Source organism: Uloborus diversus, chromosome 1 (genome assembly GCF_026930045.1).
Source record: "Uloborus diversus isolate 005 chromosome 1, Udiv.v.3.1, whole genome shotgun sequence".
Taxonomy (NCBI): domain Eukaryota; kingdom Metazoa; phylum Arthropoda; class Arachnida; order Araneae; family Uloboridae; genus Uloborus; species Uloborus diversus.
Window position 1 is genome coordinate 250,181,937 of NC_072731.1, and position 17,731 is coordinate 250,199,667.

At 37.1% G+C, this 17,731-nt stretch overlaps 1 protein-coding gene across 4 annotated transcripts in view; it reads left to right on the plus strand.

Moving 5' to 3' along the window:
• Window positions 1-17,731, plus strand: part of LOC129234233 (IQ motif and SEC7 domain-containing protein 1-like) — a 684,204-nt gene that overhangs the window by 551,055 nt on the left and 115,418 nt on the right. The window lies entirely within an intron of this gene.

Consider the following 17,731-nt stretch of genomic DNA (forward strand, 5'->3'; position numbering starts at 1 on the left):
ATCATCCGCGTAAAACAAAGTAAAGGCGTCAAACTTAAACTGTATAATCAAAACCACATAAAATGAACCCGCGTAAAATGAGTCGACTGTATTTTATTGAACTGGGTTTCAGACACATATCTGTACATTTGAAGAATGAAACGGTGTGTTCGCCCCTTTTCGAATGCCCATTTTCCCTGTTTTGACCAGGCTCTTTCAAGTTTTCTTGTGCTTTTGGGTCAATCATTATTTATATTTTAAAGAAAACTTTTACATTCTAATATTTTTTTTCGGAAAAAGTGTGTAACCGTATCCGAGTACTGCTTTAGTCTTCCGTTTATTGTCTAAAGTATAATTTAGCTTCTATTTTAAAACCTCTTAAAATTAACAAAGAAATCTGCATCTTTTCATTACATTATCAATAATATAATAACCATGGGGGAAAGGGGGTACAAATTTTTATAAAAATTTGTGACATTTACAACCCTTAAGTAGATCCAATCGTAATTTCTACCTTTTCCCTTGTTCCTATAAATCAATATAAGTATCCTCTATCTCAATAATTTTTAAAGAATACAAATTAATCTGTCACAGAGATCAAATTTATTCTTCTTTGTTTTGGAAATCTTTGGTATGAAGTGTATATTCTATTCACGATTCTAATGAACCATAACATAGCGGCACGAAAATTGAACTTCACAGAAACGTTCTATAGATGGAATCGAAATTTGTACCCTCGATATAAGCTAACTCTTACTTTGAGAGAATATTCTTTGATTTAAAGATAATTTTTACGAACATCAAGATTTTAGCGTAATCTGATGCTGATGCGGTGAACTCTCGCTCTCTCTCTTTGTTCTGAACACCCCTGAAGATGAACACCTGAACACTTTTTGATGGTCCCGTCCATTACATATATGCGTTATCAAATCTCTCTATAATAAACACTCTCATAATCTGAACTCTTGATCTGACTCATGAGTGTTCAGAATAGAGAGAGTGTCGACTGTATTGATTTTAAGTTAACCCAATTGGGATTTCCTTGACCCGACTGACTAAAAGTGAGGCTCAAGGCATACAATAATTTGGAGGCCCTTTCTCTATTCTATCACTTTAAGTCTACGCAAAGCAATGTTTAATTTTTCTGCAGTGTCGGGGTCCTTGTATCTAGAGATGAGTTCAAGCTCATTTTTGAGAACCCGAAAATTTGTAACCGAGCCCGCCCGAGCCCGGGTGATATTGTCTTGGACCAAAAGCCGAGCCCGCCTGAGCCCAAAGGAAACTTTCTTTTATCAAAAACTGAGCCTTCTAAGAGTCTCACATGATCTGTCTGTTAATGAAAAATGTAGTGTCAAATATTCATCAACAGAAGTTTCTAAATTTTCCAAAATGCTCCACTTCAAATGCATTACTGTATGACATATTGCAATAGTAACCGCAAAAAAACACTATAAATAAGAGTCAATTTGAATTTGTTTTGAGATTGACGATTGAATATCTTTGCTTGAGTCCGAGCCGAAACCTATTTTCAATTCTAGAGCCCGAGCCCGTCTCATCTGTATTGTATAAGCGCTGCGGGATCTTGTGCAGTCACATTACTTTCCCAGGCCCAGCACTGGTTTTTATATTCATTTTGTAACTTTAACTATTAATCATTTGTAACTCTTTTATAGCTCAATTAAATAGTAAAAAGGATACCCCCCCCCCTGCTCAAAAATATTCAAAAGAAAAAATTGTTCATTTTCCAAGCAATTCTTTTTTTAGTCTTCTTAGCTTCATTAGTTTATTTATTTAAAAAAAAAATCAATAAACTAATAACTATTTTAACTTTGCATGATATCCAAGAAATAGTTTTCTTACTCATATAGAACCATCTAAATAAGAGAAATACTAGTAAAGTATCAAAAGAGTTTTTTTCCAATTAATAAAACATAGATTTTTTTAATAATTTTCTGAAAAATAGATTCTGCTAAGCGTTGGTTTTTCAAAAATTTGGGATCCCTTCGAAAGATGTGTCCCCAGGATCGGGACTACTTGATCTGTGTGGTAGGTTAATCTGGCCGTGGTGATTTCTACTTCATTCTGATCTTGACCATATGACCTAAAAATCAATATTAGTGTCATCAATCTCACTACATTCCCATACAACACAAAAATCAAATCTATTACGTTCTTTTTTCTTTCAATCTTAACATATTGTATGATCTTTTTTAATTTGCCTTTAAACGGCGGTAGCATAAAGTCAACTTTCCAAGACTCTTTCAACAGAAACGAAATGCTGGCTCTCATCTGCCTTAGTTATTCCATTTCAAAACCCATGTACTCTTGTCATTCGTATGTATCCTTTTCTCCAGATAAAACCTTTAAACTATGACTTTTGATATCTTCTGCAATGTGAAGAGGGCTCGAGGGGCCCATGCCTGGCTAATCTCTTTAGGGCGTGTCCTCGGGCCCTAGGCACATTGCATGCATTACGTCCTCCCTCGCTCATCGATTAAACGGCAGTTGTATTGATGTTATGTGCTCTGTCATCTTTGGGCGTTGTCTTCGGGTTTGAAGATGCTGCTCTTTATTTTCCCTTCCCATTTCCCTGGGGACGTTAATCTTCAGAAGGGAGGACGTGCATCAATGACCTCACGGAAGAAACGTTGCACTTTGAAGTCCTTATAAACAATACAACAGATTTTGTTTCTGAAGGCCTTAATTTTTTTTTTGGAAAATCTTCTGTATTCCCTTACACAAATTTTATTTCCTTTTAGTTTAATTCAAACTACAGTTGTGCCCGCTTATTAGACTATCGGTTAAAAGAATATCCCGCTTAATACAATACATTTTCAATGTACCAAACCAGTGTAATGTGTTATTTTGATCCCGGTTAATGGAATATCCCGCTTATTAGAATATTTTTTCGTTACAAAATGGCTATTCCATCAAGCAGATTCGACTGTATTTGATGCGTTCAAAATTTGACAGTTTTTGATCAATCACATTGCTTATTGTTCTCACTGGACTGTTTTGAATTCTAATAATTTTATCCCCCCCCACCCCCGCCTCTCTTTGCAGCACCACCATCGACCGTGCCTCACGATGCTGCTTCTCTAGCAAAAAATCTCCAGGTTGCGTCCATATCCTACACACACGCATACATACACACCTTCACACGCACACACCTACCTCACATACGCACACCTACACGCACACACATACACGTACACACCTACACACATATACACGCACACACCTACACACATACACACATACCCACCCACACACTCATGCCTGCACACACACAAACACACATGCCTACATACACACACTCGTGATTGCGAAAAACATAATTTAAATTCCAGATGTCAAAATTCAAATTATTTTTTTAATCACTTTTTCTTTGTGTCCAGTTACATTTTTTCATCAAAACTATTGAACATCCTTGAAAGCCGATAATTTTTATGGACAATCATTTTTGAATCGCCCAAGTGAAAAAAAAAAGTATTTGCAATCATACTTAGCAATAGCATCGTTCACTACTTCTTTTTCTTTGTGCGTGTTTGAAAATTTTCCCAGTCTGTATCCACCATGCGTGCCACTTCTGCCTATAAGTGCTGTTGGTAAATCGGAAATGAGAAGGCTCAAGATTTCTCAATATAGAATTATGGTGCAACTTAAACCGAATCATTTCCTAGTCGGTTCTTTACCATCTATAAAATAACATAATTATGATGACGCCTCGGCAATCTTTGTTGCCAATTTCACTTAAGTATACTCGAAACAAAAAGTCTTCTAAGTATTTAATCTTTGGAATAAGTATCTTTTGTTAGGATTAGCAGATACATTAAGGGATCAGCCATATTCTCACCATTTCTTTGCGAACTGGAGGATCGATGTTCAGTGACACGAAACTTCTGGTCACAATGCTGCTGAAGATGTTTCTGAACATTCAAAAACTCACTTTTGGTCGTAAACCTTATTTATTTCTAAAAAGATAAGCTGCGAATTTGTCGATTTTCTTTTCAATAATAATCGAAGTCAAGTTGTCTGAAAATGTTCTTTCCTAATCATAACCTGTAAACGTACGCGTTTTGGAAAGTGTTCCTATGCTCGTCAATTGTATCTGTTAGCGTGCTACTTCCGGTTTTAACTGCTCTTGGTAAACCAGAAATGAGAAGGCTCAAGATTACGTAATATGAAATTACGATGCAACTTTACCTGAATCATTCCCTAGTTGATCCTTCACAATATATAAAAATGGCATAATTGTGATGATTCTCCGATAATCTTTGTTGAAAATTTCACTTCCGTATTCTCGAAACAAAAAGCTGTTGACTTCAAAGTACTTCATTTCTGGAATAAGTATCTTCAGTTAGGATTAGCAGAAATATTAAGTCATCATTCATATTCCCACCATTTGTTTGCGAACTCAAGAATCAACGTTCAGTGACACGAAACCTTTGGTCACTATGCTGCTGAAACGGTTATTGAATGTTCAAAAAATCATTTTGAGTCGGAAACCTTATTCATTTCCGAAGAATAAACTACAAATTAGTCGATTTTCTTTTCAATAATAATCTGAAAATGTTCTTACCTAATCATGACCTGTAAACGTATACGTGTCAGAAAGTGTTCCCATGCACGCCAATTGTATCTGTTAGCGTGCTACTTCAGGTTTTAACTGCTCTTGGTAAATCGGAAATGAGAATGTTCAAGATTACGCAATATGAAATTACGATGCAACTTTGCCTGATTCATTTCCTAGTTGATGCTTCAGCATCTATAAAATGGCGTAATTGTGATGATTCCCCGACAATCTCTGTTGCAAATTTCACTTCCGTATACTCGAAACAAAAAGCTGTTGACTTCTAAGTACTTCATCTCTGGAATAAGTATCTTCAGTTAGGATTAGCAGAAACATTAAGTAATCATTCATATTCGCACTATTTCTTTGTGAACTCGAGAATCAACGTCCAATGTTGGTCACTATGCTGCTGAAACTGTTATTGAACGTTCAAAAAATCATTTTGGGTTGGAAACCTTACTTATTTCCGAAGAATAAACTACAAATTTGTAGAATTTCGTTTCAATAATAATTGAAGTCAAGTTGTCTAAAAATGTTCTTTCCTAATCATGGCCTGTAAACGTACGCGTCAGAAAGTTTACCCATACTCGCCAATTGTATCTGTTAACGTGCTACTTCTGGTTTTAACTGCTCTTGGTAAACCAGAAATGAGAAGGCTCAAGATTACGTAATATGAAATTACGATGCAACTTTACCTGAATCATTTCCTAGTTGATGCTTCAGCATCTATAAAATGACGAAATTGTGATGATGCCCCGATAGTCTTTGTTGCCAAGTTTCACTTCCGTCTACTCGAAACAAAAAGCTGTTGACTTCTAAGTGCTTCATCTCTGGAATAAGTATCTTTAGTCAGGATTAGCAAAAACATTAAGTGATCATTCATATTCGCACCATTTCTTTGCGAACTCGAGAGTCGGTGTTCAGTGACACGAAACCCCTGGTCACTATGCTTCTGGAAACAATAGTACCCTGGTGTCGTTCTCACTCCATCCAATGTCTTTCAACGGCGATTCCATCTCACAACTCCATAAAATTTCCATCGTTATTAACCTTTTTAACCTTCTTGGGGACAAGCCCGAATGTACTCGGGCTGGTGTACGAAGTTCAGTTTTGCGTTGGCGTGCTCCTGCCACCTAGAAGGTTAATTAGATGTTTACGGCATAGGATTCAACCTTTGACACTTTGTGAAAGCCTTTTTGAGCTTACCGTTTTCTTGTAAGAATATCTTGATCAAAAAGCAGAAATATTAGGATATCAAAGGTTTATCCAACTCAAATTTAAAACATTAACATTGCATCGTTGTTATTTATGTTTTTTTCAATACAAACGTCTTAAGGTATTGGAGGGTTTTTTTTTCTTTTTCTTTTTTTTCTTTTCTAAAAAATATGCTATGAAAAACGAACAAAAGCAACAATATTATTAGTTGAAACAAATAAAAGAGAGAGAGGGGGAGTTTTTCAATGAACTTGACTAGGATTTGTTTTCAGTTGAAAATTATTTTTGCTTCTAAAATGACTTTATTTTATCCATATAATATTCCATTTTACAAGCATACCACCTTTAAGAGTACGATCTTTTATAAAAATACAAATTTTACTAAACTTGGTTTTTAAAGGTTTAACAAGCTCTAAATATTTGAGTAATTTATAAAATGCTTATCCAATGCACAGTTTTGTCAAATATGTTATCCCAATTGCAAAAAGTATTACTTTAAAGCTGTATCTTTAACAGAAAAAAAATTCTTAGTGATTCTAATGACATGAAAACACACAAAAAAAAACCATCATCGAGAAAAAGCAGTTTAAAGTTTTTCTTTTGCGTAAGAACACATAGCGAGCACAGTCTAAAACCACTCATAACTTTCTTAATATTTAAACTAAAGCAATCAAACTTTTCCCCTGTGTTCAGAATAGTTTTTAGTTTTGGACTAAGCAATAAAACAATTTTTGATCGTTTCATCATTTTTGAGGTACTGTAACCCTTTGAATTACCTTTGGTGACATTTGGAAAGAGCGTAGGAGTAGGGGGGCTCTCTTCTAGGAAGGGGCATCTGCCCCTCTCTGCCCCTTCTGGCTACACCCATGCATCTGCTCATTAAATTCTTTCTTTCGGAGTTAAATTTGGAAAATTAACCCCCCCCCCCCCCTTCTCCAGTCTTAAAAATTCAAGTTCGAAGCGCCCCTGAACGCACAAAATGTCCATTTTCGTAATTTATTCTATCTTTCTTTTAAATTGGAAGAATCTGTCCGAATGCCTTTGCGATTCGTCACTTTTTCGATTTCGGTTGCGTCACTCTTAAAAATATTTATCACGCATTTGATCCATAATCTTGCTTGCAGTTATTGAATTTCATTTCATTACTCAACAAAAGGGAAAATAATTTCTGTGCAATTTTCAACATTGTTAGATAGTATTATCTAATAATTTAATGCTGAACCGATAAATATGTATCGAATAAAAAACTTTTTCTTTTGTCATTTTTGAATATGCCATTAACTTTTGAGATTGAACTATATCAGAATTTATCAGTTGAAAAATTCGCACGATTCTAGAATGATTTAAGTTGTCATTTTGGAAGATGATTCCCCTTCATCATATTTTCACTCAGCAGTCATAACTCAAATTTTCTTTTTCATTCTCCGAAATTCCCACGGGAAATTAGGAATCTAAATCTTGTTATTTTAGTATCAGCGTCTTTTTTTTTTTTTTTTTTTTACTAGAAATTTTGCTTGAGTCAAACAACACAGAAAAGAGATGGGGAGAAAAAGTTTTATTGTGCGTTATGAAGACGTAATAGAAAGTATGGTGCATGTTCTCTGATGCGTGGCGTAGTGGTAACGCAATAGATCAAAGGTTGGTAGTTTAGTTTTCTTTTTCCTAGTTTTCACCTTGTTAATTCCCATAAACGTTACAGCCTTAGTTCTCCTGGAGGCCAGCTCTCTCTTCCACTGTGCAATGTATCGAAAAGTTATAAATGAGCGGCGACTGATTGGGTAGGGAGTTGGGGAGAAAAGTAGCCAATTACTGTCAAATTTGGCTTTGCGTGAAATATTTTTGGAAAATCAAAGTATACAAAATTTCAGTAAAAATAGATAAAATAAAAGGGATGATTCTCTTTATTTCTTCATGAAATAATTAATTGGTGCTTGCGATGATGAAGATTAGAACCAGATTAGTAGCACGTGGCACAGTAAAGGGAGCTTCATAGGACCTATGACATGCATATATATATATATATATATATATATAGGCTACATATATATATGCGTATGATGCTGCCAAACGTGAAAGGCTTTTATTTTAAATATCCTAGATTAATATTTATACATAAGAGCAAAAGAACCCAAAAGTTGAGATTCTCAAATTCCAAACCATGTAATTATTGAAACAATTTGAGATAAGTAATGTAAAATAAATTAATAATAAATGAAAATAATAAAAATAAAATCAAACAAAAAAAATTGTAAAACTTAAAAATAAATACAGTAAAACCCCTCTAATGCGGACACTAACGGGACAATTTTTTTTCGTCCACAATAGAGGGGTGTCCACAGGACAGGGTTTAATAATGTTATTTGCATTGGAATCTGGGAATGAAAAAATGTCCGTATAAGAGGGGTGACCGCTCTTGAGGGGGGTCCGTTAGGAGGGATTTTACTGTATTTGTAAGAAAAATAAATACTTTGTGAAATCAAAGGAATTAATAATCAAGGAAATAAAAATTAAAAACTTTGGCATAATAATTAGACCGACTGTTGAAACAGCAAATCCATATTTCTTCCTGTAATAGTTTTAAAAACGCGTGCAAAACTTTGGAGTAGGTAAAATATTAAAGCTAATACTTTCGGTTTTCTTATTTTTATCTATAAATTCATTTATTTTCTGAATATGCCGTAATCTTTCTGATAAATAAATCATTTCATTCATTGGTAATTTTCAACGTTTCTGTCAAAATTCAATACTAAACTAAAGCAGATATTGTTGGTCCTTCATTCGTTTCCTTTAACTTTTCATTTCCTACTGTTTACTGTGACCCTAAACTGTCTCACACCCAAGCGAAAATGCTCCACAAATGCCATAAATTTTTGGGTTTTCATCGTTTTTTGGCCTCGTTTTCCTTTCGACATGTCATGCCTCACAAAGCGGCCCTCACAAGCCGCATCCTCATGCACTTCCGTTCTTATGTGCTTACGTGGAGTAATATTGAGCAGCGCGATGGCCTGAATCATTCAAGCGTTCGCTCGGAATCCTTTAAATCTCCTAGATTTTAGGATTTTGCTGAGATCTTATAATAGTAGCCGGAAAAGTCTGCGAAAATAAGAAATAAACAGTAAAGGAACGAGTTCGTAAGAACTTGTTTCTTTTTACTGTTTGTTTATCGTCGGCTGAGTACTACAATAAAGTAACTGCAAATTTTGGGAAAAGAGACTGTCTCACTTTTGTTGAAAAATTTTGTTTGAAAGAAGACAGGAATACTTCTAATTAAATAAAATGTACTGTAATATATTAGCATGTTTCGGCAACAGGACTTTTTATAATAGCGATTGGCAACAAGACTGCATTCCATGAATTAATACTTTTGAATATGGTTGTAACAAAATAATTAGTAGCGTTATTAAATGTTTAGTTTTTTATAAGCGATGTTATATTATTGTGCATATAAAACATTTACAAATAGTCAAGGAATGATCCAGAAAGGTTTCAAGGAAGGGATGATTGTTTTGTACTGTTACTTAATTCTTACTATGTATAGTGATTTTAAAATATTGATCACAAAGGTTTTGGACTTTAACTCCGAAACAGTTACGAAATAGGGTCCCAAACAAACCTCCCTTCTCCCAATTCCAATGAAACTTGCCCAAATTTGCGAGTCTTGAACTTAATTTTCGCAAAATTACCGGTGAAAGGTCCCTCAAGGGAGGGGCGATCGCCTTCATCGCCCCTTCCTTGTATCCGTCCCTGCAAATGGTAGTTCAAACATTTAAATAAAATCTCCAAATTTCCGCCAAAATGGTTTTAAAAAAAAATAATTTGTTAGGATTTCCTCGAAGCAGTATAAAAAGAACTGAATTATAACTACCAGAGCTGCCGAGTTGGAATCTGAGTCGAAGAGTAGGAGTCGGGCTGATTTTGGAGTAAAGGAGTTGGAGTCGGGAGTCGGAGACTTACAATTACAAGAGTCGGAGTCGGTATTTTCCCAGAAAGTCTGCCACTCAGTCAGTTTTTGCGAAGTCAGAGTCAGACTTATTTTGGGGTAAAAGAGTCGGAGTTGGAGTCGAAGACTCTAAAATTCTCAGAGTCGACCATTTTCGCTCCGACTCCGCAACTCTGGTTATTACTACTTACTTGCATAACATTCGCCCCACGATATCGTGTTGTCAATGTAAGTTTGGTTTTCATCAGTTGGGGGCAAACTAGGATAAAGAACTATTCACGAATTTCACTTTCCAATTGAAGTAACTACTGTATCATGTTTATGGCTCAATCTGACGAAAATAGTGGAAATCATGTACGAAACTTTTGAACTTTGTTTATCTACTTTAAAAATTCTCACATACTATTTTTTTTTTTTTTTTGTTTTGAATTTATTCCACAAATTTAAAAAAAAAAAAATTTTATTGTGCATCATAAAACATTAATGGTTTGCACATAAGTAGTTGATTGAAGAGTTTTAAAATATTTTGAACCGATCCGTGCAGCGAGTATGGACAAATAAGCCTTTAAAATTTCTTTCTAATTATGAAGAAAAATTTCAGTTACAAAGCAAGCATAAAATGACATAATGGTTTTACAATTTATTTTGTCTGCAATTACAAGGAAAAACAAGGAACATATTTTTACTTTTAATACAAAAGCAAAAGAAGAAAAATTAATTTGAAGTTTGACATCTTGAATTCAAATTATGTTTTTCGCAATCACGAGTGTGTGTATGTAGGCGTGTGTTTGTGTGTGGGGGTATGTGTGTTTGTGTGTGGGGGTATGTGTATGTGTGTAGGCATGTGTGTATGTGTAGGTGTCTGTATGTATGCGTGTGTGTATGTGTTTGTGTGTGTATGTGTGTGTTTGTGTGTGTATGTGTGTGTATGCGTGTGTGTGTTGTGTATGTATGCGCGTGTGTGTGTAGGATATGGATGCAACCTGGAGACGGTTTTCGCTATAGGAGCAGCATCGTGAGGACCCGGTCGACGGTGATGCTGCGGAGGGTGGCGGTGGGAAAATAAATAGATAGGACGCCAAAACAGTCAAATGAAAGCAATAAGCGATTGTGATTGCTCAAAAAAATGGACATTCGGTAAAAAGAATATCTCTAACTTCATGTAAAAAATTTTCAATGTACCTAACAATTGTAATTTGTTATTTTTATTCGTTAAATGGAAGATCACGTCCATTAAAATAACTTTTCATGGCTAATTGACTCTTTTATTAAGCGGGTTCGACTGTAGAATCCAAAGTAGTTAACTAAGCGTGGAAGTTGTTCTGCTTAAAATGAAAATATTACTAACTTCAATGCAACTGTTTATTTTATTTCCAAAATAGTTGCAACGGGGTAGACAATATAAAGCATATAAAATGTTGGGACATGCGTAAAAAAACAAGTCTCCGGTGTGATTTTTACCATTTTCGGGAGAATGACCTGCATTTATTCAAGATCTTTTTTTACAAAGCATAAGTTGATGATTTTTAATCCTCTTTTCGTGTGGCAGCTTTGCCTGAAGCTACGCTAGAACTGCTTGTTGCCGATGTATAAGTCCTGTGATGGTCGAGAGGCATTTTGGAAATCTTGACGTGAAGTATTCAAGAAGCAAGTTCGAACCCAATAGAAGGAGAAGAACACATCACATGATATTGAATGATTTGAAGCAGGAAACGCGCGAATGTGTGAACTCGTGATGGCTCGTTTATGGCCATTTCCTCAAATCAAAGGTTGTGTCAAGAAAGCTAATTGAATAAGTAATGCAGTTTTTTGCTAAGTGTTTTTACCCAATAACCGATCTTGTTTTGATGGCTTGATAGTTTTCCTTTTAGTTTTTCTGTTTAGTATTCCTCATGAGTTTTCTTTGAAAAAAGGTCCCTTGCTCAAGGCCGCCGACAGCCTCGTCAGTTTGGTCGTCGGTCCCACACCCTCCCCCCCCCCCCTTTTAACTAAATACACCATCCCTTTTTTGACAAATTATGGGATGACGAATGTGAAAATTTACAAACAACCCAAATGGGTAAACATTTAATTTTGGTACATACAGATGAAAATAGTTTTGTCCAATAAGGGAAATATATATATAATATTTACATAAATGTGATGAGAGAACTTAATTTAAAAAATAAAATAACAAAAAATTTTTTAAAGAATATCCATTTATGTCTCTTTTTACTGGTGGTAAAATGCTTAATGCCCAGGGGAAAAAGTGCAGTTAAAAGTTTTGAAATTATAAAACTTAGTCAAAATTAAAATGCTGGTGATCAATTAAAAAAAAGAAATCAGTTCGGTAATTATACACTGCTCAAAACAATTAGGGGAGCACATGGTTTTAACAGAATTGCGCAAAGATGTCTACCAATAAGTAACATAAAATGAATCCTCCATAAATTACAGCCTGCCAATAAACGGAAGAAGAAAACTTTATATGCAAATCAAAGTTCATGACGTCACAAACCAGAAAAAGAAGATAAGGGATGTTGCAGACACGTCTGTTTTATTGCCGTAACTGTGAGATTTGATTGCGCAGTCTTTCTGTTTTTGAGACAAGCTTAAGAGAATGTCTGAACAACGTGATTTACCTGAATCCATGGCATGGCGTGTCATAGGCCGACTGGAATCAGGCCAAACACAACGGAGTGCCGCGGACGCTGTTGGAGTCGCCAGAAGTGTTGTTGCAAGACTGTGGAATCGATTCCAAGAAACAGGAAATGTCAGACGTCGACCAGGGCAAGGTCGGCCACGCGCCACTACAGCAACTGATGACCGGTATATACGGTTAACAGCCCGTCGAAACAGAACAGAGAATGCTACTCAGCTGCAAAGACAGTTGTTCTTGGCAACAGGACGAAGGGTGTCCAGCCAAACAGTACGTAATAGGCTTCATGGGGGAGGGCTCTATGCACGTAGGCCAATGGTCTGCATTCCGTTGACCCCACGCCACCGTGCGGCCCGAAGAAGATGGGCTGCTGAACATCGATATTGGCAGCAACATGATTGGAGCCAAGTGCTGTTTACAGACGAGTCCCGATTCAGTCTGGAGTGTGACACTCGACGCGTTCTGGTATGGCGGGAGAGGGGCACCCAAAATAACCCCGCATTCGCTCGTGAAAGGTCACAATACAGACGAGCTGGTTGGATGGTATGGGGTGGAATCAGCATAGGCGGACGTACGGACCTGCATATCATTCGGAATGGCACTTTGACGGGCCGCAGGTATGCAGACGAGATACTGCGATCTCATGTCATCCCTTACGCTGGAGCCATTGGCGATTCCTTTATTTTCCAGGATGATAATGCCAGACCACATAGAGCTCGTCTGGTGGAGAACATGCTTGAAGCTGAAACAATACAACGTATGGAATGGCCAGCGTGCTCTCCTGACCTGAATCCAATTGAGCATGTTTGGGACATGCTCGGACGACGCATTGCTGTGCGGCCAAGGCCGCCTGTGACTGTCCCAGACTTGGAGATTGCACTTCTTGAGGAATGGAACAATATTCCCCAAAGTCTGATCGATAACCTCATCGCATCCATGGCAAACAGGTGTGCAGCAGTCTTAGCTGTTCGAGGAGACCACACGGCCTATTAAAACTCATGCATCGTGTCAATTCAGAGCCTTTTTTTTATCGTTTACATGCAACCAAATTGTTGCCCTAAATCATCTTTTCATGTTTTTCCCATATTTTCAAATAATTAAAGCTTAATTTCACATTGTTTTATTTTTTTTCTCTGTATTACACATGGATACGCGTGTACTACCCATTTTATGCCAATACGCGGCTGTATCGCACGGTTTTCTTGATTTTTTTGCTTGCTCCCCTAATTGTTTTGAGCAGTGTATTTTCGCTGCGGGAAACGAATAGATTAGCCTGCCCGCACCCTCCGCAAAACGAATAAAATTTTTACTACTGATTCCGAACCGGGTCTCTAGTTTCCGACTAGGTTGACATGGCCCGTCGTCGATTCTGCTCTTGCTAAGTTTCTGTGCCTTTTCAGGACACCACGCACACTCAATATTTGAGCATTGAATCCTTAGACTAGCAGTACAGAGGGATTTACGGGAGGAGGAGAGAAAAACATAATTAACATAATACTCTTCTGTAATAAATACATCTCGGATGACGTGGATCGGTGTATTTTGAAATAATTAAACGAGGAACTTTCCCTTAGTAAGGGTTATGGGACCATTAAACCAATGGAAGAGGAATCAAAATTTGCAATTTCCATGTGTTTTTCACTGAACATGCGCTTGCACTGAAATGAGGGTCCTATTTATAGGAAATCGTCTGCGCCACAAGAGCTCGTGGAACCGTCAAGTCGGTTTTATTTGTGACAACATAGGTCTCGAATGTCTCATTATTTTCATTGCAACATCTGAAATGAATTCGTGTTTAAAAATATTTTTTGTATTAAGTTACCTTATGTTACCCTCGTTATACTGTTTTCGACGAAATATGTTTTTATCTCGGTGTCGCCATAACAGCTTCTAGTGTTTCGTCTACCAATCATTTTACAATCTCCAATTTTATTTTTCTTTTCTTTCCCGTACCGGGCAAATAAGGAAGTGAAACAGCGTTTTCCGGCATGAAATAGTCAACTGTATAAAATGTTCCCATAGTTCCCTATTCAAGAATACCAAGAAATGCTATTGTTTTATTTTGAGTTTGTAAACAAATGCTTTAAATTGTAGGAAACTTTCAGAATGTGCAGAGTCAAAATATTGTTTTGTTGGTTAGTCTAAAACTTCATTTCACAGAAATAAATATATTTTTTCCTGCAAGCATTCATCATAAGGGAGAAAAATATTAAAGTGTGGGAATAATAATACTTAAACGATATCTAAAAGGAAGTTCTAATTAGTTGTGGAGAAGATTGTGTCTTTTTGTTGCTTCGAATCTTCGAAAACATCGACATAGATGTCACACCCGCTACTCCAGAGGTTTTGACCTTGGTTTTAACATTACTGCAAATCTTAATACAGTAGTTTATACAAATTTAAGAACTGTTTTGACCAAAAGAACCCCTCCAAAAGGTAAATCTAGTTGAGCTAGTGCCTACCAGAGTCACAGTTATCGTTTTCGAAGCTTACTGAACACTTAACTAGAGCACATCCGGGGTTGCGTTTGAGAAATGACACATCCCCCCGAATTCTTGGTTTAAAGTCACATTTCTAATCCTGGAGTGACAATATGTATGCCGACCTTTTTGACTACCTGCAGACATGCTCTGGACTAGGAATTCTGAATAGTAGCCGCCGACTACTAGAGTCCCAAAATATGGTAGCCACTTTTGACTTTTAGTAGCCCTTTTTTTTTTTAAATATATATTCAGCGCAAAAAAATAACTAACTTTAAGGAATTTTGCTCCGAATTAGTTTGCCAAGGTGAAGTCCACTCGACTGACGTGTTGAACGTCTCAGAATTGGAAGCGTGTTCGAATCGTAGCCAAGGACGGATACAAGGGAGGGGCGATGGGGGCGATCGCGCCCTCCTTGAGGCAAGAGACAGGACATTTCTTCCTGTATATTTTCAATACTGAAGTTGCAAAACCGTAATTTTACATAATATTCGATGGTGTTAGAAGAAAGGGAGCTCTTTCCAGGAATTCTTCCGGAAACTGAAGTCTTTAAAACGCAATCGTATCACATCTCTTATTACCCTGGGTATAGGGACAGGAACTTTCTACAATATTTTCGAAACTGAAGTTCTGAAATCTTAATTTTAGACAATAGATGATATTAGGGATAGGTAAACGAACGGGTTCAATGCACTCCTTCGAAAATTTTTAAAAATAGAAGTTCTAAGAGTAAAGAGTGAAAAACAATCGCCCCCCTCCTTGAACATTGTCTGGATCCGCCCTTGATCGTAGCACAATGTGCAATATGATTTTTAACAAATAAAAGAAACAAATGGTCGCCACTTTTGAAGACTAAGACTTGATTTTTCGGTAGCTGTTTTCAATAAAATGGTCACCCGTTGGCGACTTGGCGACCGCTAATCTAGAGAGTTTTATCTCCTCTGCTCTTTGAAACTGAATGCTACCCTCCAAAACCTAAATATGACTACGATCTCCGAAAAAGAAACGATGTTCTTCGTGTTCCGCTCTTGTAAAGTTTCTTACCAGGCATTACAAGGTCACGCAGTATGAAATTGTCTCTCGTCTTATCTTTAAAAAATCGAATGTCCTGCAGGCTTTAAAACGACATGGTGCAACATTGTCTCGACGACAATACACGGCATTTAAAGTCACTTCCTACTCAGAGTACAATGAAAAGGCTTCTCGGAAAGCTGCATCGTTCGATTGCTCACCGTTTAGAATAAAGATAGAATGGGCTTCGTATCAAAAGTGGCGTAAGTGTTTTAGTGACTTTCATAATATTTCGCAGCTGCCAGCTATTCCGAATCGTTCCGGAAACTTCCGAGTTTTCATCAAAATTACAACGAAATTCCCGTAAAAGAGGGATTTTTTAGTGATTAAAATTTTATTGGGGAAAATCCCAACAGTAAAACAATCGCGATCGCAAAAACGAAACCTTTTCATACACGTGTATGAAAATTTATATGTCCGATCATTTTTTAAACATACTTATTGAGCAATCACGATTGCGAATTGTTCTCATTTGACTGTTTTGATGTTCCTATGATTTTATTTTCCCAACGCCTCCCTCTGCAGCACCACCGTCGACCGGCCCCTCCCTATGCTGCTCCTCTAGCGAAAACCGTCTTCAGGATGTGTCAATATCCTACACTTACACGCATACATACACAACTGCACTCACACATACACACACACACACTCATGCCTGCACACAGACACAAACACCCACACATACGTACACACACACTAATGCCTGCAAACAGGCACAAACACACGCATACATACACATACCTATACACAAACATACCCACACACTCATGCCTCGACACAAACACACACGCCCACATACACGCACTCGTGATTGCGAAAAACATAATTTGAATTCAAAATGCCTTAATTCAAATTAATTAATTTATTATTTATTTATTTTTTAATGTTCCTTCTTTTTGAAAATTTTATTTTCTATAAAATACGGAAAAACGTTCCCGATTTTTTTTCTGAATTACTTATTTTTTTTCCCTGCTGCAAAGAATTTTTATTATCACTTGTGAAAGAAGAGAAACTTTTGCCTCTTTTACAACATCCTTTTTTTTTCAAACAGAAAAGTTTTTTCAATTTCCAAGTGTTGGATCATTTTGGAACACCGAATTTTGGCTCCTATACCTCCCATAGAGGCTTAATGGAAAAAACAAAAACCCTACTTATGTTCTAAACATCTGTTTCACACTCAAAATTTAGTCCCTCTTCCTAAACTTCGCAATTCTGGAGACGAAATGGACAGGGACCATCTGCTCCGTTGTAGAGCTCTGGGGCATTTTTTTTAAGGCAGACTAGATGTTGGGAGGCAAAATCGCTCCTTATTAGGCAATGACTTCGGCCTTATGTTCAATGTTCTATAGTTTTGTTTCATCTTTATAACTTTTGCCTTACCTTGAAAAAAAAATTAACTTGAATTCTGAAATTTTGAATTCAAATTATGTTTTTCGCAAGCACGAGTTGCGACAGGGCCCTACTCATTGGGGGGCGATTGTTTCTAGAAACAGCTCCTGTCCCCCCAAGCCTACCCCGCCTCTTGGGCGGTTACGTGTGTATAGTGTATAGTTGTGTGTGTGTGCAGGCGTGTGTGTATGTGTAGGCGCGCGTGCGTGCATGTGTAGGCTTGTGTGTGTGCGTACACCTGTGTGTATGCAGGTAGGCGTGTGTGTATGTGTGTAAAGGCTTGTGTGTATGAGCGTGTATGTGTGTGTATGAGCGCGCATATGTGTAGGACATGGACGCCCCCGACCAGGAGAAACGGATTCCAGGAGGCAGTGCTCGGAGCCGCGCATGCAGAGGCAGGTGAGCGGTGGTGCTAGTGTCCTTGGTTCAAGCTGAAAAAGGAACCA